Here is a 19,893-nt window from a genome sequence, read left to right as displayed (position 1 = left end):
AAATAGATAATAAAATAAAATAGAAAATAATGGTAAGATATCAGATAATAATAATAATAATGATAATGATAAAATTAATAATAATAGTTATTAATTTATAAATTATAATATATATATTATATATATATATATTCACTTGGGATTTGACCATGCAATTTGGATGTGAATTTTATATCCTTTTCATTAACTTCCCTTACTCTATGGCATTTAAGTACTTAAACAACTTTTAATTGTGATTGCCATGGTCTCACTGACTTTAGCAAATAGGTGTAAACTATTAAAACTATTTGCCAATATTTTCTCCTCTGAATAGATGGTAGATATCGAAATCCTATAGGATAAGGAGTTATAATATTTCAAATGTATTCTTTGTTTTACATAGAATAATAAAAATCTTTTGATTTGAAATTTAAACATATCACGCAATAAATTTTTAAATTCATTGAATGACTAAAATTTGATTTATTTGCTCTATCTTGTATATCGAGCCATTTGTATTTAGGCAGGAAAGTACTTATAGAATATTACTGCCAGTAATATCTTGTCAAACTTATAATCGAAGGTTTCCATACCAGTTGAGAGTTAGATAATTTTATTCTGAAGTATATTTGTGTGTGTGTGTGTGTGTGTGTGCATGTGTGTGTGTGCGTGTAAGTGTCGTTCCATAAGTAATGCCTATTATTTCTTATTTCTCTCAGATGGATCAGATGGATTGCAAATTGCATTGTTGCAATGACTGAACTTATGCATTCATGAGCTGCAAGTTTCACATGCCTGTTGGAGATATTGACTATGTTTGAGACTCTAAAGAATCAACCACTGTCATGGACGGGAATAGTAGAATGTATAGAAGTAGAATGATCCAACCATATTTTCAGTGATTTTGCCGACAGATTTAATGTATGTGTATAAAAACAGATCAAAAGTGAAAGTCAATCCCAGGAGCTCGTGAAACATGGTGCTTTCTCAAGACGAGATCCATTCATTTCAATTGAGGTTAGGTACGGAACAGAGCGTTGATGATGGAAAGAGAGAAGCTTGGTTTTTAATGCATTAAAATTAACCAGCCACCTTTTCCCCATAGCTCCGCGTGCTACAGGTCAGAAGTGAGAGAATCAGAAAAAATCATTGATTGCTGGCCTTTGAAGGGTTGCCATAGATTGTAGTGTCGTCTGCATAAATGCTCACGAATGATCTAAGAATGTGATTTTGGAGATTATTGAGTTATCTTAAGGATGGAACGCTGAGGGACTCAGCATTAATATTATGAGCTTCTGATTTCTGCTAATCAATCACTACTCTTATAAACCTATCAAAGAGAAAGTATTTAATAATTAAGAAGACATTTCCAGCTATTCTGTTATGCCATACCTTATCAGAAGCCTTTGATATATCAAGAGAAATTTCTCTAGAAATAAAGCCCATATCAAAAGATTCACTAATCCTGTGTAACATTACAGTTAGTACGTAAGGTGTAGTTCTAGCCGGACAGAAACCATATTGTATGTAAGTGAGTAGGTTAGAGTGACAAAGTGTGCTCCAGATGCGCATGCGCAGCCACCACCCCATTGCTTGCAAAAGTGCATTTAGAATGGTGATAACTATGTAGAAAAATAAATTCTGGAGCACAAAAGTTCACTCATTTTAATGGCATCACTCCTGTCTTTGAAGCTCTCCAGCTTTTGGAGTTAAAATAAGTAGCTTTATTTTTGGTACAACCCTCGTATATACAAAGATCTAATGTTCACATCGATGACCTGTGCCCCTTTGTCTATCTTCCCTGTTTTAATAAATGACGACATCTGTTTATTAGTTCATCCTTTATGGCATCGTAAAAGGATTTTCTGATGTCTTCTACTTTACTTAGTAGATGATTTAATCCCTTTGTGATGTAATCCAATGTGCACAGGACATATTCATAGATAACAAATCCACAGTTTTAGTAATATACTAACTCTGGGTTTTAGATGTGGGTCTTATAGATGATGTGACATTTCTGGTAATGAATCGTTTAGGTGAACGATCTCTTTCAACCTCTTTTTTTATTTGATTGATATTATCATTGTAATGCTGTCATTCAGTGTGTGCAGAAAACAAGATAATAAGATTCTCCATTTCGACTGGGTAAAACGTCATTAACGATCTGTCTCGCATCTCTCTCTGTCATTTGATGGACAATGTCATCATTTTGTGATGTCATCTACTACGTATAGTTATTTCCATTAAAAAAGTGTCATCCATTAAAATAGAAAGCATAGTCTATGCTTTCTATTTTAATGGATGTCACTTTTTGTTTGGTAGTTTATCATCTATCATTATAAACTGATGATGTCATTATTTTATGATATCATCTACTGTACCTGTTTTAAGAGATGATATAATTTTCTGATATAATGAAAATGATAAAGTTATCAAGTATGCCTTGGAATAAACGATAAAAAGTTTAGTCTCATTATTATGTAGATACTTACCTCCATACTTACAAAACTCTTTAAGGGTTGCCTTAAAGAGAAGTGCTTTGCAACACCCTGGAAAACCTCATCAGTATGCCCTGTATTTAAGAATTCGGGTCATAAGCCATCTCCCTCTCAGTACAGACCAATAAGTCTCCTGTGTGTCATGAGTAAGCTGCTGGAATCCATATTAAATAGAGAAGTAGTCAACTACCTCAGCAAAAATAATATTCTTAGTGACATGCAATATGGTTTCCGTTCTGCTAGATCTACAGCAGATGTGCAAACTGTTATATCTCATTGGATTAGCGAATTTCTTGACAAAGGCTTCTTCTCTAAGGCAATTGCTCTTGACATATCAAAGGCCTTCGATAAGGTATGGCATAAGAGCCTACTTAAGATGTCCAGCTACGGAATAACTGGAAATGTTTTCTCAATCATTAAATCATTTCTCTCTGATAGGCTCATAAGAGTAGTGGTTGATGGGCAGAAATTAGAGGCCCTCAATATTAATGCTGGAGTCCCTCAGGTGTCCATCCTAGGCCCAACTCTCTTCCTGATATACATCAATGATCTCCCAAAACACATACTTAAATCATTTGTTGACATCTATGCTGATGACATGATCATCTACAGCAACACATCAAAGGCTGTAAATGACAAAGTTCTCTCAGATTCTCTCTCCTCTGATCTTGAGCGTGTGGTATAGTGGGGGAGGAGGTGGCTGGTTACTTTTAATGCATCTAAAACCAAGCTCCTATCTTTACATCATCAACGCTCTGATCCCCATCTGGCATCAATTGAAATGGGTGGCTCTCGTCTAGGGGAAGCTCCATGTTTTGATAAGCTTCTGGGCTTGACCTTTACTCCTGACCTGTTGCTAAGGTCGCCGGAAAATGGTAGGATCCTTCTACCGCCCCAGAAGATATCTCATCCCTGATGCAATTCTCTATCTGTATAAAAGCCAAATACGCCCAAGGATGGGGTCCTGCTGCCACCTCTGGGCAGGAGCTGCTTAAAACAGCCTACCCTGCCTTGACAGAGTACAAAATAGGCTTCGTGGCCTAGTGGATGATGCTCTTTTCAGGAGATACGTTGCGAGCCTGTCTTTGTTTTATCGTTACTACCATGGCAGGTGCTCGTCTGAACTCCAATCTCTGGTCTCCCCTCGCCTATCTTTCAAGATAAACACCCGCCTAGCTGAAACCACTGTCAAAAATTTTCCCCACTCCTTATCTGTGCCAAAATCAAAACGTAGATTCCATGAAGAAAACTTCTTTCTTAGAAGTGTTCGCCTGTGGAATTCTGTTCTGCTTGCTTGTTTTCCACCTGACTACAACCTGGATGTCTTCAAGTCCAATGTAAACAAATTCCTGATGAACCGCCTCCTTAAGTAGGACACTTTATCAAATTTCCAACACTAACGTACTGTACACACAATAACCCTTATCCCCCAGTGGCTTCCGGGCCTTGATAAGTGGTGACTTCCTTGTAAAAAAAAAAAAAGATAGATAGATAGATAAATAGATATGCAGACTTGTAAACATGGAAATCTCTTTAAAGCTATTTACTAGATGAGAATAATCCAGCAATTAGCCAAACTCATAGGGTTAACACATTTAATGCCATAATCCACGCCATAACACTTAATTCAAGGACATTTATAGAAATATTAAGTACAACATTGCAATGCTATTACTAATTATAAATGTGCGAACATGATTCTTGGAAATTCCACGGTTGATTAAAGAAAACAGGTTTTACATAGATCTGTCACGAGACAAAACAAATTTCGTGTAAATGTAATTTAATTAGTAAACAATGGAAAGTACATTGGGTTGATTACTATCCAGATACATGAGTAGGTCATGGTATCTTTGACTCCCTCATTATCTCTCTCTATTACTGTCAACTCATCTCTCTCCTTCTCTCTCTCTCTTTCTCTCTCTCTCTCTATTTCTTTCTCTCTATCTCTATCTCTTTCTCTCTCTATCTCTTTTTCTCTCTCTATCTCTTTCTTTATCTTGCTTTTGTGTGCAAATATGCAAGTGAAGATGGAACACATCAACATTGTACGATAAGTAAAAAAAGATTTTAATTTTATTGACAAAATCAAATATATTTACTATAGATTTAGTTTACTTAGCAAATAAAAAAATCCATTGCAGGTTACTTTCTAAATACATTAGAATTTCATGCAATTTGTATTATTTGAATCATTCTGACTGCTGTTTTCATCTTGCATTTTATTTGCACAACGTTTCAGTCGATGTAACCTCCGACCTTCTCCAAGTGCATCTTGTCGAACTCAGATATCTTTCTGCTAAACTTGTATATCTTTCTGTCGAACTCACGAATCGGCTGGAATTTTGAATACAACATGACGGCTGACAGAACGAGAGCATGTTACTCCCGTGTATTAAATAAAGGGTCCCATGTGGAATGTTGTGAAGATACGTGAATTCAACAGAAAGATTCCCGAGTTCGACAAGGTATACTTGAAGAAGGTTGGAGGTTACATCAATTGAAACGGAGTGAAAATAACACTAAAGATGAGAATGGTAACCTGACTAATTCAAATAATACGAATATAAATAAATGAAGAAACATAATATTTTATATAATTTTTTTCGTCTCGTTTTCTTTTTCTTTTCAACCACTGTGTTGTTCTTTCTTAAAGAATACTCTTTTATCCTTATTTCCCATGTATCATTTATTATCTTCTCTTTTGTTTTAACCCTTCTTTTTCACTTTGCTGCCACTGAACTACCCGAGTCCCGTGTTGCCATTTTCTCTCTCCCATGCTCCCAATTTATGTGTCTCTCGCTCATTCTAATCCTTTTCCATGTATCAACATTGGCAAATGACTCCCTCTTCTCTATCTCATATATTTCAAGCATTCTACTTCTCTTTCTCCATCTGGATATCTTTGTAATTAACTTAATTCTGTTAATATCAAAACCATAATTAGCTTCAATATCAATATAGTGGATCACACAAATGACAAGATACAAAGTTATTATCATATACTAAATGATTGATATTCTTTAGACCTGAATTATATTAAGAAATTCTCGAGAATCAAAATATTTAATTTATCTAAAGCTAACATTATCTTTTATTTCTATAACAATTTATTTTAAATCAGTTACAAATGACGCTATTTCAAATTTAAACAACTGAACTATGATTTTCTGGAGAAAAATATCATTTTTTCAAGAACGAAATAAAACTGAATAGAGATGTAATCAAATTTGAATGATCAAATGCTCTGAGTATCAGTGACAGGAAATCATATTTTCTTTCCATTCCATCGAATTTAATGTAAACACAATTGATAAAGACTTGAATTGATACTTTCCTTACATCTGAATATTCTGATACCGAGAAAATATTTGAGTGATTGAGACAATTGAACGTCTGAATGGACAATGGCTGGTTTATTCCGGTGGAATATATAAAGAAAATATTGTTAATATCTTTGTTGCTTGTGGCATTCTCATAGAAATCATGCCAAAACTTGTTTTATGTAAAATCCATAAAAAAAAACAAAGACTGTTTTTAGAAAATAACTACAACCATCAAAAGAACAGTTTGCGCCTCAAGCAATTCATGCCAAACCCTTCGCCCACGGGCAATTACATTTCTGTCAAAAAATAAAAAAATAAACGATAAAAAGATATAAAAAATTCTTAGAACGGTAATGGCTTTTCCAAAATTGTAGAAACCTTTGCATTCTAATGATGAGATATTAAGCATTTCTTTGTTTCTCCAAGTTGTGTATTTTTGTGTATTTATATTTTTGTGTATTTATATTTTTGTGTATTTATATTTTTGTGTATTTGTATTTTTGTGTATTTGTTTTTTTTTTGTATTTGTGTTTTTGTGTATTTATATTTTGTGTATTTGTATTTTTTTTACAAGGGAGTCACTACTTAATAGGTCCAAGGCCACTCGAGGATAAGGGTTAATGAGTGTACAGTAGTCATTAGGACAACAGCATAGTCATCATTATTAGGGGAAATTTGGTGTAGTTTGGTTATTTAAAGGCTGGTTCAGCAAAAACTTGTTTATATTGGACTTGAAACGCTATATTGTAGTCAGCTGGGAAGCAGGTTGTGGAACAGAGTTCTACAGGTAGTCAGTTCTAGGAAAGAAGCTTAGCTCATGAAATCCACCTTTACATTTAGGCACAGATAGAAAGTGGAGGAAATTGTTGAGAGTACTTTTAGGTAGACGAGTATTTTTTGTAAAAGTTTAGGGAAGACCATAGATTGGAGCTCACACAAGTACATGCCATGAAAATAATGATAGAGCAGAGACGGGCTAGCAACGTCTCTTCTGTGGAAAAGAGGTCGCAGGGAAGAGAAAATGGCATCACCTAACAAGTTTGAAGCCGCTTTTGAACTCTGTGAAGGTTGGATAGAGTGCTACAAGCAGCTTCTGCCCTGATGTGTGAACAATACTCCATCTTAGAATATGCTTGGCTCTTATACATATAGATTTCATCGGCAGTGAGATATCTACTGGAACGGTAGAATAATCCAACCATTTTTCAGGCGACTTTGGCAACTGATTTGATGTATGTTGTATGTGCTCCATTTAAGATCCTGAGTGAACTTGTCCAAACATGGTGCTTCCCTAAGATGAAAGCCGTTCGTTTCAATCGAGGCCAGATGGGGGACAGAGTGTTAGTGATGGAACGAGAAAAGTTTAGTTTTAGATGCATTTAAATTCATCAGTCACCTCTTTACCTATTACACCATGTGCTCAATGTAAGAAAAGAGAGAATCAGAGAGATCTTGGTAATTTCCGGCTTTTGAAGCATTACCCTATATGGTAGTGTCATCTGTATAAATGTCTATTAACAATCTAAGAATATGATTTGAGAGATCATTGATGAAGGTTGGGAAGGGCCCGTGGTGGAATCCTGATGAACGCCAACATGGATACTGTGAGCTTCTGATTTCTGCCTATCAACCACTACTTTTATAAACCTATTAGAGAGAAAGGATTTAATAAGTAAGAAGCCATTTTCAACTATTCTATAACTTCAGATCTTGTGAAGTAGACCTTTATGCCATACCCTATCAAAAACCTTTGATATGTCAAAAGTAATTGCCCTAGAAACGAACTTCTTGTCAAAAGATTCACTAATCATGTGTGGTATTACAATTAACACAACAGCTGTAGATCAAGCAGAAGGGAAATTATATTGCATGCTACTGAGTAGGTCATTTTTGCTCAGGTGGTTAACCATCTCTCTATTCATCACAGATTCGCGCAACTTACTCAACATGCACATGAGACTGACTGATCTATACTAAGAGAGAAAGGGAGATGAAGGATAACCTGAATTTTTAAATACAGGACAAAATGATAAGAAGAAATACTTCCCAACACCTTGGAAAATCTTAAGACAGCAGTTAAACAGTTTGTTAGTAAGTATGAGAGCTAGTTTTGCTTGAAGCTTTTTGAACATTATAATTAGAATACAGTCAGAGCCAGTTGCTTTACGGGAATCAAGGTTTTTGATAAGCTTGGCAACACTATATACAGATATTTGTATGACCCATAGCGCGTTTTTAGTCACAGGAGGAAATACAGGAGGTAGGTGGCCCAAACTGCAAAGGGTAGAATTTGCTGCAAAGTTTTTTTGCAAAGAGTTTTTCTTTGTGTTATCAAGACGAGATTATATTAGGTCCATTGATGATGGTTGGGATAGAAGACATGCCGCAGTTCAGGCCCTTGTTTGTTATTTGTCAAAATTCCTGGGAACCAAGCTGCTGCTAGGCTACTTGCATTTTTATGCATTTGTATTTGTATTTTTGTATTATACATTTGTATTTTTGTGTATTTTTACATATTTATATTTTTTGTATTTATATTTTTGTGTATCTGTATTTTATGTATTTGAATTTAATGTATTCATATTTTTGTAGATTTGTACTTTCGTATATTTGTAATTTTTTGTATCTGCATTTTTGTGCATTTGTATTTTTGCATATTTTTATTTTTGTGCATTTATGTCTTGTATTTAGATTTTTGTATTTTTTGTGCATTTGTATTTTTGTGCAATTTTATTTTGTATTTGTATTTTAGTGTATTTGTAACTTGTGTATTTGCATTTTGTGTATTTGTATTTTTGTGCATTTGTATTGTTGTATTTTTGTATCTTGGGTATTTGAATTTTTGTGTATTTTCTGAAACACAAAATAGATATATTTGTAATTTTTTTCTAATAAATAATGGGCATTGTTTTTTAAACAATGCATTAAAGTTGTCTGTAAAAGCTGGGAATAAATTCCCAGCTGAATTCTATATTGACAAAATCTAATCACAACTAATGTTTCCAAATGCTGATAAAATACAAAGCCTAATTCTATACTTTTGCAATCATACAACAAATAACAATATATTTGTTATATTTATACTGTTCCAAATGCTTGGATGTTGTATTTAATTCTCTGATTCCGATCTAATTATCTACAGATGTGTGTGCATTGATGACGATAATGCATCGTGCATTGCCATGAATATCGGTTGCTTTGACAAAGCAAAACTTCTTCGAGAGATGCTTTCAAAAGATCAATAACGAAAGTGGTAGTCCAAATGAAAATTTATCAGTTAGGTTACAGTCACCCAGCCTAAATCATCGCTGCCATTTGCATAAGACCATTGTATCTGGCTATACAACATTCACATCTTTTACTGTCTATGTGGCATGATTGCCTTCATGGAATCCTTCATTCAATGGTGAACGTGTCATTCATTAAAATCTTTGTCTGCCATTAGTTTAAACTATAAATGTCACTAAGCTTGATGGTACATGCAGTGAACTCCAGCCCGGTTTCATTATTTACTATTCAATCTTGATTTCACATATGTAGACTGCTTGCAATTTTTTCATTATGTTTAACATAAATGAATTTTTGAATAAACCTAATACTTACAATGAACTTAAAATTTACATAATCTTGTTTTATTTTCTGCATAAATTAAAATGTATCAAAGTATATTTTATGACAAAGTAACGCCGAGAGGCCTGCTCCTATATATAATTTGAATTGAAAACACAAAACACCATTTCAATTAATCGTAATAATTTATTTCATTTACCTCTGATAGAATTTTCTAAGTAAAGCTGAACATTTTGTCAACAATTCTGAAAAAAATGAAAAAGAAATTGACATTCTTATCTCTAGATTTGGTTGAGGGAGGGATCTTGGTTTTCTTTTTTTTTTTTCTTTTGAAAGAAGGAAGTTTAATTTTTTAATCTTTTAGTCTTAATACTCAATTCATCTGCAGTCTATGATTTTTGTAAGTAATTGTTAAATCGACTAAAGTTCAACTATTAGAATAAGTTTCACTCCCATCTTTTCACTTTCTCATTCCCAACTGCTTTTTCATACTCAACTACATAAGAAAGTTCCAATACCTAATATCATCTTAAAGGAAAATAAAATTTTGTTAACCGTAAGCAACTTTATTTAATTATTAATTGATGTATAGTAATAATATTAAAACTATTCTTTCATAAGCAAATGAGTTCAATTTTGGAGTGAGATGAAACGGGCGAGGAAAAATGGAATTCCCCATGAAAATACATTAAGCACTTACCATGTAAAGAATAATTGCTTTTGTCGCTATACTATACGTGTTAGTTGTTTTTGCAATGTCTGTAATATTTTATCTGTAGGTGTGGTTTTAAAATATTTGCATATGAGAAGAGTGGCTGCGTTAAGAGGGACGAATTGTGGAGGAAAAAGAGTTAAATCTTTCTGTAGTGAAGAGAACACATCATAGTTTACTGCTAATAACGTAAATATTGTTAAAGTGCTGTTAATTTCTTATTTGCTTATTATATTGCAAATTATTTTTGGCAGAAAAAGTGGGGTTGAGTCGATCATGTCGAAAGTCTGAATATTTGGGAGTTAGAATCAATATGTTATGAAGAAGTTTTAAGTGTGAGATGAGAGTCGAATTTTTACAATTGGCATTGGAGAATTTCTTATATAATTTGAGTCAGATTGTTTGAAAATTGCTGTCATCATGTTATGGAAAATATTAAATTACAATACGAGTTAGACTTTTGAAAATTGGTATCGCCGTTTTCTGGAGAAGATAGTTATGATTCGGGTCGGGCGTTTTGAAAATTTTCGTTGTGTTATAGAGAATTTTAAATAAGGATTTAAGAATAGGACTTTTTGAAAATTGTCGATGTATTACACAGAATTTTAAAGAAGAGTTCAAGAGTCGGACTTTTTGAGAAATGCTGCCGTTATTTTATGGGAGAGATAATTTAAGTGAGATTTTTTTATGCTAGAGATTCAACAGGAATATGAAGGGCTAGTTGTGTTTAGCTGTGTACAAAGGGTTAGTTAATCTGGTTGTGTAGCAATGTCTAGCTGTGTCTGGCCGTGTATTGAGATCTAGCTGTGTCTGGCCGTGTATTGAGATCTAGCTGTGTCTGGCCGTGTATTGAGGTCTAGCTATGTCTGGCCGTGTATTGAGGTCTAGCTGTGTCTGGCCGTGTATTGAGGTCTAGGTGTGTCTGGTCGTGTATCAAGGGTTTTCTAAGTATATTCATGTAGTGAGGGCTAGCTGTGGGTGACCGTGTATTAAGGGCTAACTGTCTTAGGCTGTGTATTGAGGGCTAGTTCTCTCTGGCCTTGTATCTAGAACTAGCTGTGTTTCTGGCAGTATGTATATATATATATATATATTCCTGTCTATATGTTTGCTTGGTCACAATTTGATTGATATATACAAAAGACTCCTTACTTTACTCTTTCATTTATTTCTATATATAGTTTCATTCTTGCAAAGTAGATACAATGAAGAGATCATGTCATTTGCATATGACATTAAGAAAAATCGATTTTATTAAATAGTGTTATGTAATTAATATTTCTAGCAAGAGAATTGTTTTAAGTGTTCTATTTAAAATTATTATTTAACAAATTTTAAACAATAATTATATTGAAAACATATTTAATTTATTTGGAATTATTATTCCAATATGGAATTTTTAAAAAACTTTTAGAGTTATTTGCCCCTTAAAATCTTCCGAACGTTTCATTTGTTTGTTGTTATTATTCTTTAAACAGCTGTACAGAAATCGGTAAATGTTTTACGATGTGACCCAGCGTCGTTTAATATCTAAAAAAAATAAAGATCTGCCCCCTCTCCCTCTAAATTCCACAATTTACACTTTTCTTTCTTTTTTCACGTTAATCTCATCGATTACAAACTTACATTTCTAATTTAAAAAAAAGTAAATTTTAACGATGTGACCCAGCGTCGTTTAACCTCTAAAAAAAAAATAATACCTATTTTTTTTGTCCTAATACGTTTAAACAGCCTTTATAAATAATAAGAAGAAATTTGGAAAAAAAAGAAGAAAATTAACATTTTAAAGTGGGGGACCACTTTTCTATATTAATTTAACGTAAAATGAGCACCCACTTTTTGGCCACAAAGCGTTCGACGAGACATGTCATCTCTAGCAGTTTTTCAAGTTTGGCATTCGAGGTGGGTACCTTGAAACATGACAAATACACTTTTTTGTGGTGAGGGCGGGAACTATATTTGAAACATAAAATAATGATAAATTTAATTTTTATGTACTTTCACCTCACAATTTTATAAATAAAATGAACCCCAAAATATGACAAATTCAATTTTTTATTTTGGAGGGGGAAGGATTACATTAGAAACATGAAATGACAAAAAATTTAATTTAATTGTTTTTGGAATTAATTTTTGGTAGATCTTCATTTTTTTAGGGGTTCTACCTACTTGGCTATTTTTTGGGGGGGCGGGGGGGGGAGATCGCACGGGCATTCACTGCTATTTTTATTGAAACAAAAGTTGTAATAATTTATTTTTAATTATTTATTGTTTAGAGGGGTTCTTTACAGTGCTCAATATCTGGAGAATAGTTTCTTCTATTTGTATCCATTCTGCCGAAATATCTGATGGAGAGGGTATCAGGTACTTCTTCTTTTTGAGGGCGATTACATTTACATGCTTTTATCCGTTCTTTTATTTTTGGAATTGTTGTGAGGGTATCCATGTTACCCATGATGAAAATGATTAGTATAGCAGGTGTGTTCCAAACGGAACTCCATGTCAGCCCAGGCAACGCTGGGTGCTCATGCTAGTATACATATATTTCTGTAGAAATATCTTTTCTTATAATATATATCAATCCTTATTTAAGAAGCTCAATGTAATTATATATATGTATGTATGTGTGTGTTATTATTATTGTTTACATATTCCTGCATATTAATGTAACATTCCAAATAATATGAATACCCAATCCCTACCTAAAAAATTCAGAAACGTAATATTTCTATATATTCTGATTGAATTTTAGTCAGTAATTTATACAACTACCTTTTAAAGAAATTTTGTTTGGTCGAAAATGTTTTCATTGAAGGAATTTGTAGATAATCTATAGACTTTGAACTTATAACTATGTTTAGTAATAATTGATTATAATTTATTTTGTACGAGGGTCTTGCCAAAAATAAGGCCTTCCTATTTTTTAAGTCAAACACTAAAACTTTGGAGAGCTACAAAGACGGGAGTGGTACCATTAAAATGATCGACCTTTTGTATACAAGAATTTGTTTTTCAACATAGTCACCACGATTCTCAATGCACTTTTGCCAGCCTCTTTTGATGCTTCAAGCATAAAAGTCTAGATCGAGCTTCGTCACTCATGTATCTGTTGCCAGTCTGAAATTGACAAACCCATCTCCTGTTTTGACATCAACTGCATCAGCTTCGTAAGCCTTCAACGGGCGCCAGTGAATGTTTATCAGTTCATTTGTTTCAGCATGGAAGAAGTCAATAACGCATCTTTGCTTCTGATGCATGTCTATGGCAGGGGTTGCTTTCTTAGAGTCTCACACTGTTATTATTTGCAATAGGGAAATGAAAATTTCAGCTCATGAATGCATAAGTTCAGTCATCATAACAATGCAATTTGCAATCCTTTCTGGTCAATTCGGGCGGTATAACAAATAGGAGCCATTACTTTTGGAACATCTCTTTTATATAATGATTTGTTATTATTCATTTTGTATGGATGGTAAATTTCCTAGTTTAGGTCTAATGTGGTATTTAGGAAATATATTTCTTGTAGAAATTTAAATGTGTTTAAATATTTTAATTATCTTTATACGTTGGTCTATTTCTCTGTCATCCATGTTTTTTATTATCAAATATTCCTTCATCTCAGTAAATATCATATTATTTTCTTTTTTGAATATTTGGAACTTAAAATGACTGAGTATTATTTACAAAACTTTTTGAACATTACTTTCAGCATTTTTTATAAAAGATTTTTCTGTTTTAACACTCAACGAATGAACCATCAAATAAATTTCAAATGAAACTCATTCAATTTTAATACAACAGTGATTGTTATAAAAACAGTTGATCTTAGCATCAGTAATATTTAAGTTAGTTTAGAATAATTAATATAACTCGATTAAGAAAAATTTTAAAGATCCTAAAATTTATTGAAGATTATATATATATATATATATATATATATATATATATATATATAATCTTCAATAAATTTTAGGATCTTTAAAATTTTTCTTAATCGAGTTATATTAATTATTCTAAACTAACTTAAATATTACTGATGCTAAGATCAACTGTTTTTATAACAATCACTGTTGTATTAAAATTGAATGAGTTTCATTTGAAACATTTTATATGAACACATTTTATTAATTATATGAACATGATGTGTCTGCATATTTGTTTTTTAACAAATAGACTTTATGAACTTATTTAAATATGTAATGATAAGAATTATTCAATTATCTTCAGATTCGCTGAATTATTCAATTATCTTCAGATTCGTTGAAAAATATTTTAACATAAAAATAAAAATCAATTAAAGAAATTGTATTTGTGTAGATTTGAATAAACTAATGTTCACTAATTAACAGCTTTATTGACTTTAATTGGTTATTTCATTATTATTTCGTTTATGATTATTATAAAATATAAAAGTAATCACATAAAACAACTGACTTTACTTGTGTTTCGTTTTTCTTCTTGCGCTTGTCCTAATCAACTTCCAGACATTGCGAAAAAAAAATGGGAATAAACACATTTTCTGTGTCTGGATATTTTTAGTTAGCATCTCTTATAGAATTTGGGTTGATTGGATAAACAGCATTGTCTTCTACAAACTTTTCTATTTTTGGACTATAACTGAATGCTTGTAGACTAAGATGGTAGGCCATTCCATATATCGGATCGATGTTCCATAGTTGAGCACATTATTGGAGTAATGTGTTTGGTGGTGCAGAAGTGTCGGTTTTCTCTTTTAGTTGAAGGAAAACTTGTTTCCAAGTAGTAGGTTAAACGTTCTAGACTGATTTCCATTTGGTTTAGTTGGATGCCATATTTATATTCCAATTAGAGATACACCGACAGAAATCACTAGATATTTGCATTTGTTTCCACTGTAAATGCACGATGTTGCAGCCAAAATAAACAGAAAAGGAGAACGTACTCAGATACTCAAAGCAAACGATCCATTTCCATGGGAAAAGGAAATGGTGCTACACAATCTTTCCTGCACTCCTATTCTAATCTATACTTCACTAAAGAGATTCCTGGTTCAGTTAAACGACAGCATTAAATTGGCTGTATTGAACTGAATGGGCAACCATATATATTCATTCTTTGAGAATAATGATAGCAATAACAAAAAAAAAACAAAAAAAAAACAGAATAAACATGCTCACTAAAAGAGAAGCTTGAAGAATTTCATTCATGCATCCATTGTTAAACACTCCGTGTATAACAGAGAACAAACGTTTTTTATTCATTTTTTTTTTCATACATACTTTTCCTCACATTATTTTCAGTAGAGCAAATATATTGATCTATGAATGCGAATTTGTTGTTGCCAATCGAAATAAAACAAGTTGTCAAATTGTGGATGTTGCAGTTTTGGCATTGATCGAACCTGGTCTAAGCACAACCAACAATCCCAAAATATAATGAAGAACCCGCAAAGAAACGGTACTATTATAGTGATTTCCAACATGGAAACGTGTCATGTAGTATTGAGTGTACTTGCTGGTACTTGATAACTTACCAGTTTGTATGATTTGTTTAGATGCTGACATGTGTTAGACAGTTTCAAGACATTGCCTTTCAAACTAATTTACTTCTGTCCAGGTTTTTATTTATCCCTCTTTCTCCCAAATTTGGCTTCATCACTTCATCCCATATTTTCCTTAGTCGTTTCCTTCTACCTCAATAGTTCGACATCTACTAATCCAAGAACTCTCATCCATTCTTTTAATGTGACCAAACCAACAAAATCTCCTGTCTCTACACTCTCCCTATACTCCCTAGATTTCATTTTCACTCTGAGATCTCAGATCTTAGCCTGCTTTTACGACCACATTAAACGTCCATCATATTAGTTTTATATCATTTTTTTACATGCAATGTGTGTTGTCGACAGTCATTGAACATGTTTCACTTCCATACTTCACTACACTGTATGTGTATGCCGAATAGACTTTTACCTTGGTTGACAGTGATAATGCTTTGTTGATTAGTAATAGCAGAAATTCTCTTAACTTACTCCATTAAATTCTCATGCAAGCAACTTGCACCAATTCAATGGGCACAAATAATAATGTTTATAAGAATGATAATAACTAGTGGGACCTGTGGAAATTCCACAAGGGACTAGTTCACATGTAATATATTGATACTGGCATTCTGTAGATGTTCAGCATAAATGGAGATGCTTTGATATTATTGTAGCTTTTTTGTTAAAACTACAAAAGTATTTAGCCAAGCTAGCAGGGACGCCCGGCATAGCCAGGTCGTAAAATAAGCTTATATATGATTTTGTATTTATTATTCTAGAGTTAACGTTCAATCGAGTTTTATATATTACTAGCCTGGGTGCCCGGCGTTGCCCGGGTGTTTGGGTGCATGTGTTCAGCAAAAAAAAAAAAGGTGGTATTAGGCAGGCAGGCTCAAACCCATGAAGCGAAGGTGGAAAAGAAAGTGAAAAAAAAAAAATCTGACATCTTACCGCTACTCCATGACGTGACCAGAAGTTCGGAACGTTGAAATTAGGCAAAGTCAATCCAATCGATACGATGACTTGCAGAAATTGCTCGCAAAAAATCGACCCTCCTTGTAAAATTATATATATATATAACTTTAGTTACTTCAGCTATAATCGAGACCGAAACCAAAATTTATGAAAAATTCTTGGTGAAATTATTTATTACAAGAAATGGAAGTACATAACAATTAAACGACCCAGATGTAAGCGTGACACAGAAAATAACACACGCTATCATATTATTCAAACACACTAGTGTGTTTATATATATGATTTAGTGTCAGTTTTAGTCATTTAGAACTGCTTTAATGCTTCACCGCTCAGTCATTTTTCAACCAAATTTCAAACAATTATTACAGTTTATAGATCATTTTCTCAGCTATATTGTGAAAAAAAAATTTCAATTTTCGTTCAGTAAAATAAAAGTTATGATAAATTTTCTCGTATTCAAAATCGTAAAAATATGTAAGGCCTGAGTGATGCTTTTTATGATTGGTTTCCATAGCAACATCGTCACGTCAATGATTACTGTCACGAAAAGAGAAGTAACTCGTGAAACAGACAGAATGAAAGCATGAAAGGAAGATAATTGGGGGTATTTTATTGAAAGCAGACGAGTGCCGTACATTGGTATTACATATGTGTTTATGGGGGCAAAAAAAGTAAGACTGAAATGAAACAAAGAGCAAGTGAATTTACTGGAAACCTGGAAAGATCATGGATTACAAATAGAAAAATGCAACCATGAAAAGTAATATGGTTAAGTGTAAACATGGAAAAGTAAAGGACTAGTTGTTAAAACTGGAAAAGAAAAGGATAAAATATTCTAGTCAAAAATAAAATAATGTTCTCACTTAAAATATTGCAGCATTAAGAATTTTTCATTTAATTCAATTTATAACATTATATAATCAATTCTTAATGCTGCAATATTTTAAGTTATGAATTTATTATATTTTTTCTAGAATATCTTGTCTGTTGCGTTTCTAGTTTTAACGACTAATCCTTTACTTTTCCATGTTTAAGCTTAACCATATTACTTTTCATGCTCGCATTTTTCTATTGTAATTAATATATAGATAATGTACACTACATTGTACATGAAGGCTTGTGGCAAACAATGTGAATCGCAGTGGCAACCACCTGTGAAAATAGTGATATCTCTATCCAAAAATATTGGATCATCAAAGAATTCCAGTCTTTAAATGCATTTGCTTAAGAATCATAAAAGCAGAAATTACTTTCTAATCGGCAGATTAAAGGTTTCCAAATCCTGTTCAAATTTCAAAGTGTTACACATGAGTCAATATTTCGTTTGAGTAAAAAGCATTCATATACATAAACAGACACAAAGTTTTCTTATCTCACTACTATAGAAATTGTATATTTTATTGCAATGTTTATCAGGAAGATATTATTTCCAAGATGATGAGGAGGTTCTATATTTTTATATCTCTTCATATTGTGCAGTTTTTAATGAAACGCTGAGAAAACTTTGCATGTATATTATGTGTTTGTTGTCTTTGTGACTACATGATAATAAACTGTACGCATGAAAGGTTTAAAAAATCTTATTCAAAGGTATCCTTTGTTGTTGTTGTTGTTGCTGTTGTTGTTCGTCCGTCGGAAAGACCAGGACCATCTTATCATCCTGTAGGGTGGGGTGGATGGAGTCATCATCGATGATGACTGATAAGCCTAATCTTTGCTTGAAAAGTTCTACTGCAGTGAGAACAGGAAATTGTAGCAGATGTCGAGAGCTTCAAAACATTGTCCTTCCTGTCCTTTCTGCGCTTCTCTACAGCAACTTTCGGTTACTTTCATATTTGCAAGCACCGTCATGAACAGCGGCCCGCCACTTGGCTCTGTCTAAAGTTGTCTGCTCCCATGATAATGGATCAACGTTGAAGGCCTTCAGTGATGTCTTCAGAGTGTCTTTAAATCGTTTTCTCTGGCCGCCATAAGAGTGCTACATGACCAGCCCAGCGAAGCTGAATCTTCATCAGGACAGTGGGGATGTTTGGGAGTCCTGCATGAGTGAGGACTTCTGTGTTTGGTACCCTTTCCTGCCAGCCTGTCAAGAATTTTTCCCAGTCTGGTGGTATGGAAGCGATTTAATTTTCCAGTGTGCCATTGGTAGACAGTCCACGACTCACATCCATAGAGTAAGGTGATGAGTATGACAAAGGTAGCGCTTGCTTTAATGAGTCTAGTGTTGATTTCATCATCAATGACTACATTGCGGGAGAGCGTACTGCCAAGGTATGTGAACTTGTCAACCGCATTGAGTCTTTGTCCACTGATGGAAATGTTGGGCTCTGCATATAGTTTTCCCAGAGCAGGCTGATGCATCACCATGGTCTTCTTGGTATTGATTGTGAGTCCAAAATTTTCACAAGCCTCTGAGAATATGTTTGCACTATGATGTATGCCTGCCTCAGATGTAGTGTTAAGGGCACAATCATCAGCAAACAGAAAAGTTATTTACAGTGTATGTTGCAACCCTGGATTTTGCTTGTAGCCTCCTGAGGTTGAAAACTGATCCGTCAAATTTGTACCTGATTCCAATGCCCACATCAGCGTCTCCAAAGGTATCCATCAGCATCGCAGATAACATGAAGCTGAACAGAGTGGGAGTCAAAACACACCCTTGTTTCACTCCATTTGTGACTTTAAAAGGGTCAGAAGTCTCCCCACGATCTTGCACTCTGGCCATTATTCCATCATGAAACTGATGTATGATAGCAATTAATTTTCTAGGACACCCACACTTTGCCATTATTCTCCAGAGGCCTCCTTTGCTTACATTGTCAAATGTTTTGCTCCGATCAGCATAAGTGGAGTATGGGTCTACATTTGATTCTTGGCAATTTTCTTGGAGCTGCCTGGCAGCAAACACCATATCAGTAGTACCACTATACTTATGCAATCCACATTGGCTTGCAAGAGGTCTTTTTCCAGATGAACTATGAGCCTGTTCAGCAATAATCTGACCAGGCCTGGTGGTTACCTTTATGCTTGTATAAATGTATGATGGAGGCATCTTTGAAGTCTTGGGGAAGTACCTCCTCCTGCCAGATGATGACGAAAAGCTGATGGAGTTTTTCAATCAGGAACTTGCTGCCCTATTTATATATCTCAGCTGGGATAGAGTCTGATCCAGAAGCTTTCCCAATGGATAACAGGCAGATCTTAATCTCTTCAAAGGTTGGGAGTTCATCCATTTCGTCGTTTATGGTAATTTGAGGGAGGTGATCAATAGCCTCACCACTGCTGGTATGACACTATTGGTGTCATGAA

Source organism: Euprymna scolopes, chromosome 18, assembly GCF_053919585.1.
Source record: "Euprymna scolopes isolate OS-2025 chromosome 18, ASM5391958v1, whole genome shotgun sequence".
Lineage (NCBI taxonomy): Eukaryota > Metazoa > Mollusca > Cephalopoda > Sepiida > Sepiolidae > Euprymna > Euprymna scolopes.
The sequence above is the reverse complement of the archived record's forward strand: the minus strand, read 5'-3'. Positions refer to the sequence as shown.